Source organism: Pseudorasbora parva, chromosome 3, assembly GCF_024679245.1.
Source record: "Pseudorasbora parva isolate DD20220531a chromosome 3, ASM2467924v1, whole genome shotgun sequence".
Lineage (NCBI taxonomy): Eukaryota > Metazoa > Chordata > Actinopteri > Cypriniformes > Gobionidae > Pseudorasbora > Pseudorasbora parva.
In genome coordinates, this window is record NC_090174.1 from 47719783 (window position 1) to 47735694 (window position 15912).

Below are 15912 nucleotides of genomic sequence, written 5' to 3' on the forward strand. Positions count from 1 at the left end.
AGCCTACTTACAAATGCACCGAATACAAACAATGATAATTGTCGTGTAACGTAGCCTATATGTAAAAAAATATTAAGCTACCTCTTCGAGTTCGAATCCTAGTATACTGAATTTACTCAGTAGGCTATTTTTGATTTCCTGCCTTTTTACAAAAGAGCAGAATGTAGACTGTTCGAGAGGTCACGTTTTATTCATAATTATAATCTCGATTTATTTATTTAAAAATTTGTGTCATGCTGTGTCTGTGTGAGAACTCTAGGCAGTGCTGTCGGGCGGTGCGGAGCGCAAGCTGACGCGCGGCTGCTGCTGTTGCTGTGAACAGAAGGGATGTGAGACACGCGCCCTGTAAGAGAGAAGAGACAGACAAGTCCCCTGACGACATCTAACGGACAGGACACCTTCTGATTCTCCGCCTGAGAAGAAAAACAGGAGTATCAGGTACTATGTGGCCGCGTTGTGGGTGCGCGCGTGCGGCTCTGAGCGCGCGACGATGTAAAAGACAGCGCGTACGGATTCTGCGGCAGTTGTGATCGGGAATAACTGAGATTGGAAAACTCAGCGGGGCATGGAAAACCACGCTGATCACTGAGCAAATAATCAACCGGACAATCATTTGCAGACGTATTCATTGTGTGCGCCTCCAGGCGCCTGGTTCTTCGATCGATTACCACAGTGGAAGAGACGCACAGAGCATTTGAATGCGAATTTACACTCAAGGGGTTCCGTAGTTTCTGCCCTGCTCAATTCAAAGCTGCTGGAAAGACCATACAGTCAGGTAAGCCGCCAATATACAAGTTTATCATGCCGTTAGACGACACGAGTGTAGGGGACTGATTGAGGGTGACGTTTTAGGAGCAAAGTGAATTGGAGTCCGCATCTTTAGAGTTCATATGTCAGCTATGTTGCATCGTCAACTTAGTCTTCTGTTTTTTTTATAGTATCTTAATTTTCTTCGTTTTAACCAACCTTTAGGTATAGCCTATTAAAACCATGAAAGGCTATAATCATATTAGAAAATGTTGTGTACAATATTTTTTTATTTTTTGTTTTGTTTCGATAAAGTTATCAAGTCACACTGCAAGACAGTGACTGTCTGACAGTCAGATGTGTTATATTCTTTAAACATTGGTTTAATTGTTTTAGATTTATTTTTTACAACTTAAATACCGTAACATACTCCCTGGAATAGAATATAGAAAATAATTATAGGTGTATATTCAATATCTACATACAACGAATTATTTATATATTAAAGCGTTGTCAAGCCTTATATATTAAACAGTTCTCAAGGCTTTAAAACCCTTTTGCTTAAGTTTTTATAGCTGTTGTTGCATAGAACTAAAATGTATAGGGGCATTGCTAAAACATCTGAAAATAAGCATTGGATATAATGCAAAAAAAATATTTTGAATGATCAGGGTCCCAATATAGGCTACTATAGATATGGCATATTATATAACGTATAATAATATATATGCCATATTATGTATGGCATAGCTCTTTCTGATTCTAATTCTGATTCTGAAAGGAAAAATGGTACAAGTCCTTTGAACCGAAACTCTACCCATAAGGTACAATCTATTAATAATGGCATAATTCACAAGTCTTTGTTGCTGTAACAGGATCAGTGTTTTGACATCATTGCTGCTTTGTATGATCTCTGGTGCTTATGTTAAAGACATTCCTTTATCAGATACTCTAAAGCTGTGGAATGTTCAGAACAAAGAGTTGAACTCTTTGTTTCTCATAATATTGGTATTGAGTATTCTCAAGAGCCAGTTACACTTCCAAACGAAATACATATCACACAAAATTTCTTAACTCTGAAAGCAAGTGGGCCCTTTCACATTTACAACATCTGGATGTCTTGCGTGTCTCGGTAACTAATTTGGGACCGGTTGTATAGAGCTTGACTTGTAACAAGGTTTAATAACTCGCTACTGTCTGAAATGCCTCTCTGCAAATTAGCAGCACAGTGTGTGTTTTATGATTCTGTTCATTCTCGGTTACTGAGATGCGGTTGCTAGTGAGTTGCCCTCTTCATACTCTCTAAAAACATATTCCCAGAATCTACAAAAACATTGATTTATTTTCATATTTTTAACTGAAATATAAGATGGTTATTCTCTCTTTTAGTCTCTATGTATGTCTTCGGACTAGTGCCCTTTAAGTGCTAAAATGTATAATTTAACCAATGCTCTGTGTTAAAATGCCATTTCTGAAAAGCTTTTTCTTTGCTGACCATTGTTAAAGAGAACTTTTTCATGCTCCAAAGGAGTGCCAAACCAAACCAGCAAAGATAAAACGGATAGAAGTAATGAAGCCGACATGAATCTTCAACAGCTGGAGGGTATTTTAGTTTGCATAAGAGAACAAAGGTTGTAGCTTTATATTAGCTTGTTTCCTATGCATTCAATACAAAATCTTTTATGGAATTTTTATATTAGATAAGTAGATTCCAATTTATATATCTTTTTTAATTTTTAATTTTTTATATAACTGACCAGCTGCAAGGCTGCGTTGTGCTAATCGGTTGTGTTCATCACAGATTCAGTGCTCTGGGCTGTTATTTTTTATGCGTTCAGTGGTGTGTGAGATTAATTAGTCTGTGTATCTGGGAGTTATGAAACTCCTCTGATCGGAGACTGTGTTGTGTTCCATGTGACTTGTTATCGGACACAAAGCGCCAGATTTACCAGAGTCTTTAGGACATGTTGGATGTTTGCACATGTCAGTTCAATGGTTGTATCAGTGAGACTGTAAGACCTTCTGTCATAAACTGGGTGCTCTATTTTTAAAGTAGAGCACTACATTTTTATCTAAGATTCCTTCCATTCAGAACCTGTACATTTAAAAGAATGTAAAAAAAAATGTACATTTATCAATACTTTATACTTGTTTTTTTTTTAAAGGATTTCAGTTTTGCATTCTAAGATCATTTCAAGGGGGTGTAATGCTATTTCATGCATTCTGACTTATTTGCACGTTTAAAGAATTGAATTCTAATGCTAAATATGGCCAAAATGAAAAGAAAAAAAAAGTTGGACGCATGACAAAGCATTTCTGTGCCATTCCTGATTCGAATACATTTTGGAAAGTTTTTTTTTTCTGAGTATGGGTCTGTGTGAGGTCATAATAAGCAGAACTGCTTGTATGGGCACTTCTCCCGGATGAGTGCATGCACATCAACAAGCTTCGTCCGGGTTACAGCACTGGCATTTTGTTTTAGACCATGTTATCAACACTGTCACTAAAGAAGTGTGTTTCTGGTTGTGAGGGAAAGATAACCTTGTTCAGGTTCACAAATAACTCAGCTTTAAGGAAACAGTGGATGCAGTTTGTCACGAGTCGAAAGAGAGAAACTGCATTAAATGTCTGTGTTTTGTTGGCAGTTGGCACTTAAGGGCATATCATGTTAATTACACAAACGTATATTGAACAGAAAGTTATCCAGGGAGGGATAATGCCAGACTGTATTGCTCGTGTGTTTTAGCTCCAGCCACTGCACACCTCCACGAGTCCGGTTGTTTTCAGGAAAACAATTATACAGCGTATCTGTCTTTTATAAAAATGACAAAACTAAAGACATGAGATATGAAGGATGCAATATTACTCTATAGGTACTCAAGATTAACATGTGATTGGCTGAAACTGTGTGTGTTACCCCCCTTTAAAGATGTGTCACTCTGTTATCTTAATTTCATACTTGAACATTTAGTTGGTACATGCAATCTCATTTTCTGTCTCAGCATCAGGTACTCTCAATTAATCAAGGGCGCTTAATTAATTTAAAGCAGTCATTTAAAGTCTAATATGTATTTAGAATTCAGACTCTAATCACCAGTAAATGTGTTAAATTTGGCACTGCAACATTATTTTTAATTTGTGATTTTTTTCGTGATTTTTTTTTAACTGCTGTTGCTCGTACTGCCGCTCCTTTGTCTATTCAACACTGAACTTGTTCAGAAAATGAATTATTCAGTTCTGCTCTACTGCTCAGAAATCAACTGGTAGCCGATATCTGGCCTGAAAGTGTTCCACAGTTAGGTAAGGAACTAAATCAGAATTTAACAATCCAGTAGAGGAAATCAATCTGCTTTTGCTGGGGGGTTGTAATTGCTGAGTGCACATTGGATGTCATATTGAACTTTATCCAGTGTCTGTAGTCAAATGTGGAACAGACAGGGCTACACTATCATGATGTGTCTGCAAGATTGGAGACAAACTGAATTTTGGCCAATTTTTCTAAATTAAATTTTCTAAAGACGTGTCGCATCGAAGTTTTCAATACGGTTTGTCTAAAATTAGAAATACAATAGTACCAGCATTAAAAAAGTCATTCAATTACAGGACTGACAAAGAGTTTTCAAGGCTGTTTACACCTATATTTAGCACTGACCACTTGTAATCGTGTCATTCGACACTGTTGTTAACCGTTACCCCAACATTGATGAGGACTTGTTTTTCACTGTTATAAGGTTTTACACTATTTTGCGCTATTTTGCATGTTCTGAAAGAGTACTGAATCTCCTGATCAAAACACAAGCTAAGAAGATGCAGAAACAAGCGATAGCATATGTAATCATATACATATATAAAATAACGTGATCAACATTGCCTTAAATGTCATATAAATCAAATCTGCCTAATGTTACTGAATGTTTTTTGTGTGAAAATAATCAAAAACGCTGGCGAAGAGCAGCCAACTTTAAAAGAATAAAATAAGAATCCTGGCAGGGAAAGAGTTAATAGCAGATATTAACAGGTCTACACTGTTCCTGACAGAGTTTGTTTTCCAACAGTAAGTCTCTGGACAAAATTAGAAAGATAATAAAAGATCATATATCTTGTTTTAAACAATCGTCCCCTGAGCTCTGTGATACTTCCAAAGGTTTCTCCTTGATTTATCCTTTATGGCTTTTGCTGTACTGTATTCATCACTTTACTCTTAATTTCCTGTTATCAGTGTGCTGAGTGTAGTGTATGAGTTGAAGACTTACTGTCTATTGCTGAACTTTCTTTTCGACCTTGGCAGAGTTAAAGTTGATTGCATGGCTGCAGATTTGTGTCTTGGCCTGCATGCAAATATGCATGTCTTAAAAATGTTTCATCATGAGATTTCCTTGCTTAAGATGACGAAACATATGCCTATCGTCCAAATATGCATACTTTCATATAATAGGTGGAAAACAATATCTGAACTGAGTAGTGTGTCTGAATTCACCATATTCATAAAATAGTTGGCGAAAAGTTTCAGGTGACCTCTGGTGAGAATCTGAAGCATCCAACTGATTCAGACTTTATTCCATCAGGTCATGGGAGATGACATTGACGATGACAACATTGAAAAATTTCTTTCAAACTAGGCTTGGGCGGTAATACGGTAAAATGGTATACCGCGGGATCTAAAAATAGCAACGGTATCAGTTTCAATACCGTCAAACCGTCAAAAAAAACAAAAAACAGATCAACTTACATATTGCTGATCAACAATTAATTATTAAATATTTAATAAGTTGAACTAATTAAACTATTTACATATTAAATACTATTTATTTATTAAATGCCTAAATATGTGTATGCGTTGTTGTGACAGCGTGGATGAGAAAGAGAGAGAGAGAGAGAGAGAGAGAGAGAGAGAGAGAGGGGGGAAAAGACGGCGAGTCGGGCCCTGAGTTATTATCGAAAAAGAACACAACTTCTGCAGTTTGGAAGTATTTTGGGTTTTGACGGTAAATACAGACGAGGCAATTTGCAAATTGTGCAACAAAAAGATGACCACGAGAGATGGAAATACCTTGAACCTAAGGGCGCATATCCGAAACCACCATCCACTCACTGCTGCGTGGATGAAAAACCGAGCGCACCCTCGGACTATGCTATAATATTGCCGAAGCCTTTTGTCACACAGCTGTCAATGTAAGCAATAAGCATGAACTCCACAAAAATCAAGTGGACATGGGACTCACAAAAAAAAAAGTCAATTGTCTGACAATTGTCTCATAACGGTAAGCATAAAACGTGCAGAGAGTTTCTCAGGGGCTCAAATGTAAAAAAAATATATATATATATATATATATATATATATATATATATATATATATATATATATATATATATATATATATATATATATATATATATATATATATATATATATATATATGCCAAGCCAACAGTTTGTTGACGCTGTCTGAGCCTTACATCATAATGTTTTAATTATTCACGGTAATACCGTATACCGAGGTAAAATAGGGAGGAGGTTTGACGGTATCAAAATTTGGATACCGCCCAAGCCTATTTCAAACTACACGCATTCATGCTATATAGAACATACTTTTTTAATGATTCAAACCAAATGTAGTACAGTATGCGGTTTGGGGCACAGCAATATATTTACTGTATAAATGTCATTTCACAAATGGATTTTAGAACTATCTTTACCCATGAAGAGCACTGCAAATTTGCCTTAGAATTTGCAAAAAATTGGTTACCTTATGTGGCACCATAACTACTTTATGTTCACTGTGCATATGACGCTCACTATGTTTTGGAACAGAGCTTGAATTGTTGGGTACATGGATACTCAGCTATTGCATTTATTGTATCTTCAAAGTTCACGGCAGGGGCAGTGGAAGTGTTATTATCTTTCTTTGATCATCCCCGTTTTCTGCTTGACCAATCGCTGAGGCACAGCATCATTGTAAAATGAAATCATCTTGAGGAAGATCACACTAAGCTCTCTGTCTTGAGTCACAGTAAATGATGTTTGCATTTAAGATGCATGGGCTGTCAGAGGATGTGCAGTTGTGCCAACATAAGCATAAATCTGTTGTTAATGCTTGGCACAGAAAATGGGTTTTAATTTAGAAAATTGAACAGCTTTACCTTACTGGGAATTTTAAGCGCTACTTGAGTTTACTAGCCATTCATAAACTCCAGAAAATGTAATTTTCCTGATGGTAAAATACTTTTTTCCTTTTCCAGCTTAAAGGGTTTGTTAATGCAAAAATGTAATTTCTGTCATCAGTTACTTACCCTTATGTTGTTCCAAACCCGTAAGACCTTCATTCATCTTCGGAAACAAAAAATAGAGATTTTTTGATGAAATCCACATCTATGTCAGTCTACTATGCTGTTTAGGTTGGCCAGCCCCTGCGTCATGCGTCATGGTGCTCACGTGAACAGCTTCAGCCAATGGTAAGCCGGCGTATTGGTGTAGCTCTGACATAACTCGGAATCACTGTACTGTATTTATGTCAGCAGCATAGGAGACTGACACAGACGTGAAAAATTAGAAATTCAATATTTTTGTTTGTTTTTTTGTACACAAAAAGTATTCTCGACTCTTCGTAAAATTAAGGTTGAACCACTGTAGTCATATGGACTATTTTAAAGATGTCTTTACTACCTTTCTGGGCCTTGAAAATGTTAATTAAATAGCTATCTATAGAGGGGTCCGTTAGCTCTCAGATTTCATCAAAACTATCTTCATTTGTGTTCCAAAGATGAATGGGTTTGGAACGACATGAGGTACAGATGGCATAACAAATGAGATCAGAGAAGTTTCATCTTTGGGTGAACTAACCCTTTAATATGCAGAGACAAATCTATTTGTAATAGTAAACTATTTATTTGCTCGACCAGTGGTAGAGAAGTGGGATTTTTTTGGGGGGAAACCTCTTTGAATAAATCACTTCTTTTTTCTTTCTTTTTTAAATTGATGCTAGTAATGTGAAAATGGCTCACTTGCTTATTAACTATAGATGTTATTCACCACACTTACTCATTCTGACAACATTATCAACAAACAATTAGGGCTGAAAATAAGACTTTGTGATGTTATTTCCTCTATCTCATTTCATCCATAGAGAAAAGATAATCTATTGAGCTTTTTTTGATCTGTTACAAGGAAAGCCTGAAGAATGGGTTGACTGCAGAGCAGCCATATACATCTCAGCCAGATTTTCAGCTTACTCCCGGATTATCAGCAACACTGGGCTTTTTCAGTAAATAATACTCAAGTAATCACTGTTTGGACAGGTGGTGGGATATGAGAGAACAGAGCAATATTTTCTTTACTTTTTTCTATTGTCGGCAGCTCGATTTTTTTTTCTTTCTTTTTTGGTTGTTAGTAGGGGTGTGAACCTACACTGGTCTCACAGTTCGATTACGATTATCATGCCATCGATTCGGTTCAGTTCGATATCACGGTGCTTTGATGATTCACTGCATCCGTATACAATTTTGTCAGTCAGTTATATGAACTGAAACTTTCATTTTACCTGCTCAAAGAAAACACGCTTCATGAATGTATCAAACAAATCTCAAGTCTGGGTTCAGAAGACAACAGGACATTTAGAACAAATACACAAAATACTAAAAGCCACTTCAGGAGGTGGTCTGTGTCACATTACAGTCAATGCTAAAGTCTATATACATCTGGTTGTTAAAACCACATGTGTAAATTTTACTCATCCCAACCATACTAAAAAAATAAACGTGTGAGAGCGTCATGTTACAGCCAGATATGACACGATCATTCGAATATACTCTTATGAATACTACTCTTATCTACTGATAGAAAGCCATATGCTAATCGCTGAAGTAATCCTTTATATTAATATTTAGGTATTTTAGGTATATTTATGTCCATTTGGTAAGTGCATCAGGTCTATCAAGGTTTAGTTTTTGCAATAATGGTGGGCTGACTTACGCCCGCTTCACACATACTCCGTTTTCAGTGCGTATGCAGTGCGTATTTTTTTCCGTACCCCTGTTAACGGATTACAGTTTTCACACTGCACGCGGATGCGGCCCGTCAGTCCGTTCCAGGTGCGGTGCGTCTACAGCAGTGCGGAGATCTTTTTTGTACCAAATCTATTTTTTGCTGTGCTGCCCTGCTCAATTAAAGTGACAGAACATTGTTTGCATTAAAATAAACATGTACTGATGTGAAAATCTAGTAATTTCACCACAGATGCATATAATTTAAAATATACTCTTGTCAAAGTCAACACGCAGCTTTTTTTCTCAAGTAAAGCAACAAAACGACACCTTACCTGGCATTTAGGTAAAAAAAAAGAAGTGCCGTAATGGATTGCACTCGTCCTTTTTTGGAGGTGGAAAACAAAGTTCTTTATGACCTGCAGGATTTCTTTTAAAAGGGTTTAAAAACGAAAGAAAATACGAGAGTTGGCTGTTTTTGAATAGCCTATTGTAAGGCTATTGTAATTGATTTTAGGCAATAACCTATGTTCAAATGTTTTGCCACTTGTGTGAGATAAATCTAAAGTACTAGGCTATATAAATATGAATTTATGAATTGAATAAAATGTTGTTTAAATGTAGCAGCCTACGTACCTGACTTCTATGAAAGAGTAAACAAAGAGAATTGCAATTCTGACAAGCCATGTACAGTAACAACTTTTGGATTTTAAATCAAAAATAATGAATAAATGTTGTGTTTGTGGTATGCAACAGCGGATCAGTTGCGCACTGCAAACGCATTATATGTGAAAGCACAACAGGGCGTGCGGCTCCTGCACCACATACGCACTGCAGACGGAGTATGTGTGAAATGGGTGTTAGCCTGACAAGCCAGACCCACATCAAGATGTTTGGTCCGGAAACTCGCCATTGACAGGGCTCAATCCGAGGGGCGGGATAAACGGTTGTCTTTCAAACTCCCTCTGCACGCGATAGGATAGCGCTACAACAAACCAGAGCAACGAAGGTGAAGCAGAGCTAGTTGACAGATTAAAATTTCGCCGTATCCGGTCGGAAAAACTCCGAACACATCTTCCCTTCTTAAGAATGACTTCAGTGCCGCTCTTTGTTCTTTTCTCAGAGAGAAGCTCAACTCCAAGTCTTCCAGAGTCGCGGTCAAGGCTGATTCGAAAGACCGCCGCCGTTCGCCAGTTTCTGTGTTTACTATTAGCACGCAAGCTCAACTCTGCCATCATTTTGTTAAGCCCCGCCCCCCAACTCTATACACGATCTGATTGGCCTGAACAGAGTTAGGCTTTTACAGCTCAGAAGGGTATTGAGAGTGGCTAGACTACACTTGCAGCCGATTTGCCGCTAGGGTGCATCTAGATTTCTAGGCTAGGGCTGACTGGATGTTAGGCTACATGTATGTTATGAATTTTATAGCTTACATAATTTACACATACCGCATGCATAACTTTTTATGAATAAATCAGTTAGAGATCAGGCCAGTTGTTCTAATGTTTTGCTTGTTTATTAGCTTCGGTATCCGAACATGACATAAAAAAATTACACATCTGGCCAGATGTTTTAAATCCTCTGTGACTGATACATAAGAACTTTCACATGCTCACTGGAATGAACTATAGGGCACAGTCTGGAGTGTTTTGTGTGTTCTTGTGAAGGTGTGAGCAGGGGGTGTTTGAAAGCTGTCCTCCAGATGCCTCTGTGTCTATGTATTTTCTACCTTTTACAATACTAAGGCATGACTTTTTTTCTTTTCTTTTTTTTTGCTGCATGAATTATGAACTTGAGGTTGGTTTGATTAATGACCATGTTAAATCACGTGTGTGTGTGGGGGGGGGACGACGACTGAGAATCTTGCTGTTTTAGATCAAAATGGAGAATGGATTGGCACACTGGAGGAAGGTCAGATAAAAATACAGGGGTGGACAGTATGAGCAAATTCAAATAAAAATTGTCAATTTATATACATCTATTGGTGTAAATAAAGGCCATAACTATGTCTTATTGGTTAATTTAAATATTAAAAGGATTTAACACTTTCCCCGCAAGCATTTATTTAAAAAAAAACTTGCCAGCCACCGGCAAGGTTTTTGATCATTTTCACAAAAATATAATGGCCCATAGAATATTTTGTTGTATAAATATATGAGCATGCAATATATCAAAAGAAAGAGCAGACCTTCTGCTTTTAAACAAAAAAGCTTCATGCATTCCTTTTTTTTAACAGTTAAATATGGATATGTCTCATTAAAAAAAGAAACATTTTAAACAAAAGCTAAGAAAATCATGTTTTTTGATTGGCCATCTCACTCATTCTGACAGTGATGAGTGCTGCTAGACCACTGGGGCAGACCAACCTAAAAATGCAAGATATTTTACTTTTGTCATCCTAGCAACAAACAGAGCGGTGTGTAATGGAGTACAGCAGAGCAGCATCGAGAATATCAAATATGGGGGTAGGGGGGCACATAACATTATTTGGTGTACATCACAATATACTTAATATAGGGGTTTGCAGAAGATAAAACAATGTATGTACAGTGGTTCATAAAGTTCAACTCTGGAATTAATAGGACCCTGTAAAGATCTAGGGGTGGGCTGCAGTCTGACCAAAACATCACATTTGCAGTCATTTTATGTGACCATAAGGGTATACATCACAATATAGTTATTATAAGGAATTGCAGAAGACAAAAAAAAAGCTATGCATAGTGGTTCATAAAGTTCAAAGTGGAATTAATGGGACCATGGCCATGCTAATTATAGGCTTTTTGACTTTATCGCACATAACCAAGATAAAGAGGCTGGCTGCTGACAGTTAGAGATTTATAATGGTGCACTAATGGTGTCATGGCTATTATTCAAGGTCAGTCTGTTGGTCTGCTCTTTGTGATGGAGACCTGACTAATGCAGACAGCTTCCACTGGAGCTTTGAACACTGTAATGATCTTGAATTGTTCATGTGATTTAGCAAATGGAGGAGAACGTGTGATTTTTTTTTTTTTCAGCAAAGAGTTTCAAGGACTGTAAAATAATTAAATAAAGTACAAGTCTTTATGAAGCAGCTTTGTTTGAGAGACTAGTGGTTGATATTATGTGAATGAATTGGGTTAATTGAAATCTGTAGATTCATTAACTTATTCAGTTAGTTACACACGATCGATTTATCAGACATCCTTCAGTTAGGCAGCCATCTCACACTCTTTTTCAGTCTCTTTATTGAAGGGTAGACTGGTTTCTGAATGAGACCCAGGGCTGGGATAATGAAGAACTGATTGTGTGTGAGAGACACAGAGGACCCTGAGAAAGACACTCCTGAAAGGGAAAGCAAACGAGAATAATAGGGACTTAAAAGTGGTCTTGAGATAAGGTTCGCCATGTCAGTACGCTTGCAGCAAGCAATAATTACCCACTGGGAATGGCAGACCTGTACTTGTTCGACAGGGAACTCTTCAGTCGGCTCAAAGGACGGCCTTTGTGGGTGTGTGTGAACCTGAGAGCGTGGCCGTACACAGGGCCACCTCACTCTGGGGTCCTGCCAATGTTCACTCCCCACTTTCAATCCAATCAGGATGTTGGATGAAATTACCAACCACTATGTGAGATCAACTTTCACCAATGGAATAGAATGGAACAGAATGAAAATGAATGGAAGCAAATGGCTAGGAAGGGCACTCTGTATAATGGAATGAAAGAAAATAGTGTGCAACACATTATGTGTAACAATAGAATGGAATGGAGGGAATAAAAGGAAATAAATGAGACAGGAAGAATGGTAAGATCCACTTGGACTGTAATGCACACACAGCTTTTCCGATCCATGGAATTTAGCCGTATTATGCTTAATTCCTTGAAATTAATTCCTATTCTGGTGTAATTAATGCACTCTGAGGGAGATGATCAGTGAGAGTGAATGGGAAAGATAAACAGGCTGCTGCTGTTTTAGTCTTTTTTCCCCCCGTATGCTGCGTTTGCTTTATTAATGCATTCATTATGCACCTGGTAATCACCTGCTAATGGAGCGGGATCAAATCCAAACCAAAACAACCAAAAACACTGAAAATAATCAACTCTATTGACTGAATGTAATTTAGACTGAGTAAGAGCATTATTGAGAGGTTGTGGGTTGCTTTAATCTGGGGGCAGCACAAAACAATGAGAGATTTGGATTGATGTAAACTGTTCACAGTGTCCTTAAAGCAGCACTAGGTAACTTTTCAACCTTCATAATATATTTTTTAAGACTCTTGTGATGATAAATCGACTTACAATAGGTTGAATGACACGTCTGCCATTGCCTGATGGGGTCTGTATCGTTTTTAATCGTACTTTTAAACTGCGGGTTTCGGGTAGTAACCCGAGAAAAAGAAAAGAACTACAAAATTCAACTGCTTTACGGCATATACGTCACTTCCACCAACACACACACTTCCTTACATTCGGACGTGCGAGCCCAACTTTGTTCGTCGGATAATATAGTCATGTCCGAAGCAGCAGAGACAAATAAGAAAGAAAAGGTTTTGTTGGAGGAAAGCAATAAGAGGAAATGAAAAAATGATGGGATTAAAGGCAGGACGAAGATCAAAATGTGACCAGGGTTTGCTCGTTGGCGTGAGCTGAAGGAGGCGTGCCCGACCGATGCTGTCATGCTTGTTACGGTGAGCTACCACTCAAACATTGAACTTACTGAAGTATCATATAGATTCTGTAAAATGGTAACCAATAGACTACTATAATGACGCTGGCATGTAAACGTGAGCATCGTGATTATTTGGCGTTTAAAAAAAACAAAACCCATGAAATTATATTCATATGACATGCTGAAACATATGCCACTGACTGTAACGTTACCTGGGATGAAGACATTTCACACGCGACGCCAGAAGAACTCCTCTTGCAGTTTTCAGGGGAACTGTTAGTGCTGCACCGACCGCACCGACCCGCGGGACGCTTGAAGTTATTTGGCCCGCACCGCACCACTGTATATATTTTTACAACACGCCGCGCACCCGCGACCATTAAATAGACATACGGGGTCCGCGGGTTATGAGACGAGACTAGTTCAGGGCTATCAGGGTTGTCATGTCAACAAATGCACGCGCGATGGCATCCCCTGTTGTAGGAGGACAGCGCTTACGACAGTAGTTGAGGACATAATTTTTTCCAAACTGTAGGGGGACCCCGAGAGCAAAAGTAGCCAAGTGGGGCTTTAAGGGCATTTTTGTTTTTACAAATGTTACAGTAATTTGCATACATGAGCAAGAATGCTTTGACTTGTTTTGCTGGCTTTACATGAATACAGCTTTTATACAGATTCACTTTTGTTTTGAAATATTGCCAAAAATAGGTTGCAAGACCCTATTTAGGGGGCATCTCATTCATCCCGGCCTCCCTAAAGATCTGCAATGTGATCTCTCTTCAGCTTTACTGAGAGCAGTGGCTGTAGACACCTGAGTCTTTACCTTTTAAGTTTATAACATGATTTATTTATATTTCTCTTTAGTTATTGTCACATGCCTGTCCTGTCTTGTGTGCACTTGTGGGTTTTGTTATGTTGAGCATGTGCTCGTGTCCCTGTCAGTTCCCTCCCCCTTGTTATCTGATTATTGGTTAATTTGCCCCACCTGTTCTCCCTCATTATCTGCCTTGTTTGTTCTCTGTCACGTTACACATAAAGGAAAAGTGGTGCGAGGACTCAAGTGCAGAAAAATGATAATTTATTTACAAAAACAAAACATAAACTCAAAACAACAACCCACGAGGGGGAAAACATAAAATAGAATAATAACATATAAACTTAAACAAACCAACAGAATCACGGGGAGGACGGAGGACGGAAGACGCAGACATTACACAAGGATCCAACACAGACTGACAAACACAAGGAGATTATAAAGGGAACAAACAAGGCAGATAATGAGGGAGAACAGGTGGGGCAAATTAACCAATAATCAGATAACAAGGGGGAGGGAACTGACAGGGACACGAGCACATGCTCAACATAACAAAACCCACAAGTGCACACAAGACAGGACAGGCATGTGACAGTTATTGGAGGAGTCCAGTGCGCACCTAGCTGTCCCAGAGTGATCCACACCTCTCATCCGAATGCTCTCCATTCCAGTGAACTCAAAAGATGCTATCAACAGGTTTGTGCACTATTTAGAATTGAGAATACCTGAATTTGAATTAAGGTTGCAGATTTGTCATTTGAATGGAAGGAAGAAAAATTTAAATGAATTGAAATTGAATGCAATTCATATAACTGAATTCAGTCAATTCTTCCTGTCATTCAAATTTTGCTGTGGAATGTGGCCAATTGAATTGAAAGAGAACTGAATTTTGCCAACCCTGACAACCAAATACAAAAACTAAAAACTGTTGATGATGAACTTCTCACACTTAAGTCAAGATATACCTTTTAAAATGTTGGGGTGAGTAAGATTTTAAAAATGTTTTAAAATATCATTAAATAAAATTTAAATAAATACAGTACTAAATGTAATTGTGAAATATTGTTTCAATTTAAAATTAAAAAATTCAGTTTAAGTGTATATTTTTGTCAGTCCTATGATGACAGCCTTAGCTCTTACTTCAGTCTTCAGTGTCACATGATCCTCCAAAAATCATTTTAATATGCTGATTTGGTGCTCAAGAAACAATTCTAACACTGTAAAAAAATTCAGGTCTTCAATTAAACATTTTCTAGTGACTGATCACATCCATTTTTTTTAGTTGGCCAAATAAAAGTTCTGTTAAATAAATTGCATCAATTCACAGAAATTCAATTTGGCCAACTGAAATGTTTTGATGTGATCAGTCACTAGAACATTTTCAATATAGACGTTCCTGTCGCTAAAAAAATAGAGCATGGCACTAGCAATGCCAAGTTCATGGGTTTGCTTCCCAGGGAAAGCAACAATAACTGACAAAAATATTTGTGTAATTTGAAAGCATTATTGAATGCAAGTCACTTTGGATATAAATGCATGAACTTTTTCCTTGCTTGCGTTTAAAAAAAACAAGTTGCCAGCCACGGCCAGGTTTTTTAGCAGTTTTTATTTATATGATGTTTAATGTTGATTATCACGTTATTTTAGATATGCATTTGCTTGCATATGATTGCTTGTTTTACTCCGTCCTCCTCATGTGTGTTTTGATCTGGAGATTAGAGCC

The 15912-nt window shown here is 37.7% G+C and overlaps 1 protein-coding gene across 1 annotated transcript in view; it reads left to right on the forward strand.

Annotated features, from left to right (window-relative positions):
• The first annotated feature begins 256 nt into the window (after positions 1-256).
• Positions 257-15912, forward strand: part of wscd2 (WSC domain containing 2) — an 81363-nt gene continuing 65707 nt past the window's right edge. Inside the window, exons 1-2 of the mRNA XM_067439270.1 lie at positions 257-775; positions 14785-14885. The gene's annotated coding sequence lies outside the window, so the exon portion shown is untranslated. The remainder of the gene's footprint in view (positions 776-14784; positions 14886-15912) is intronic.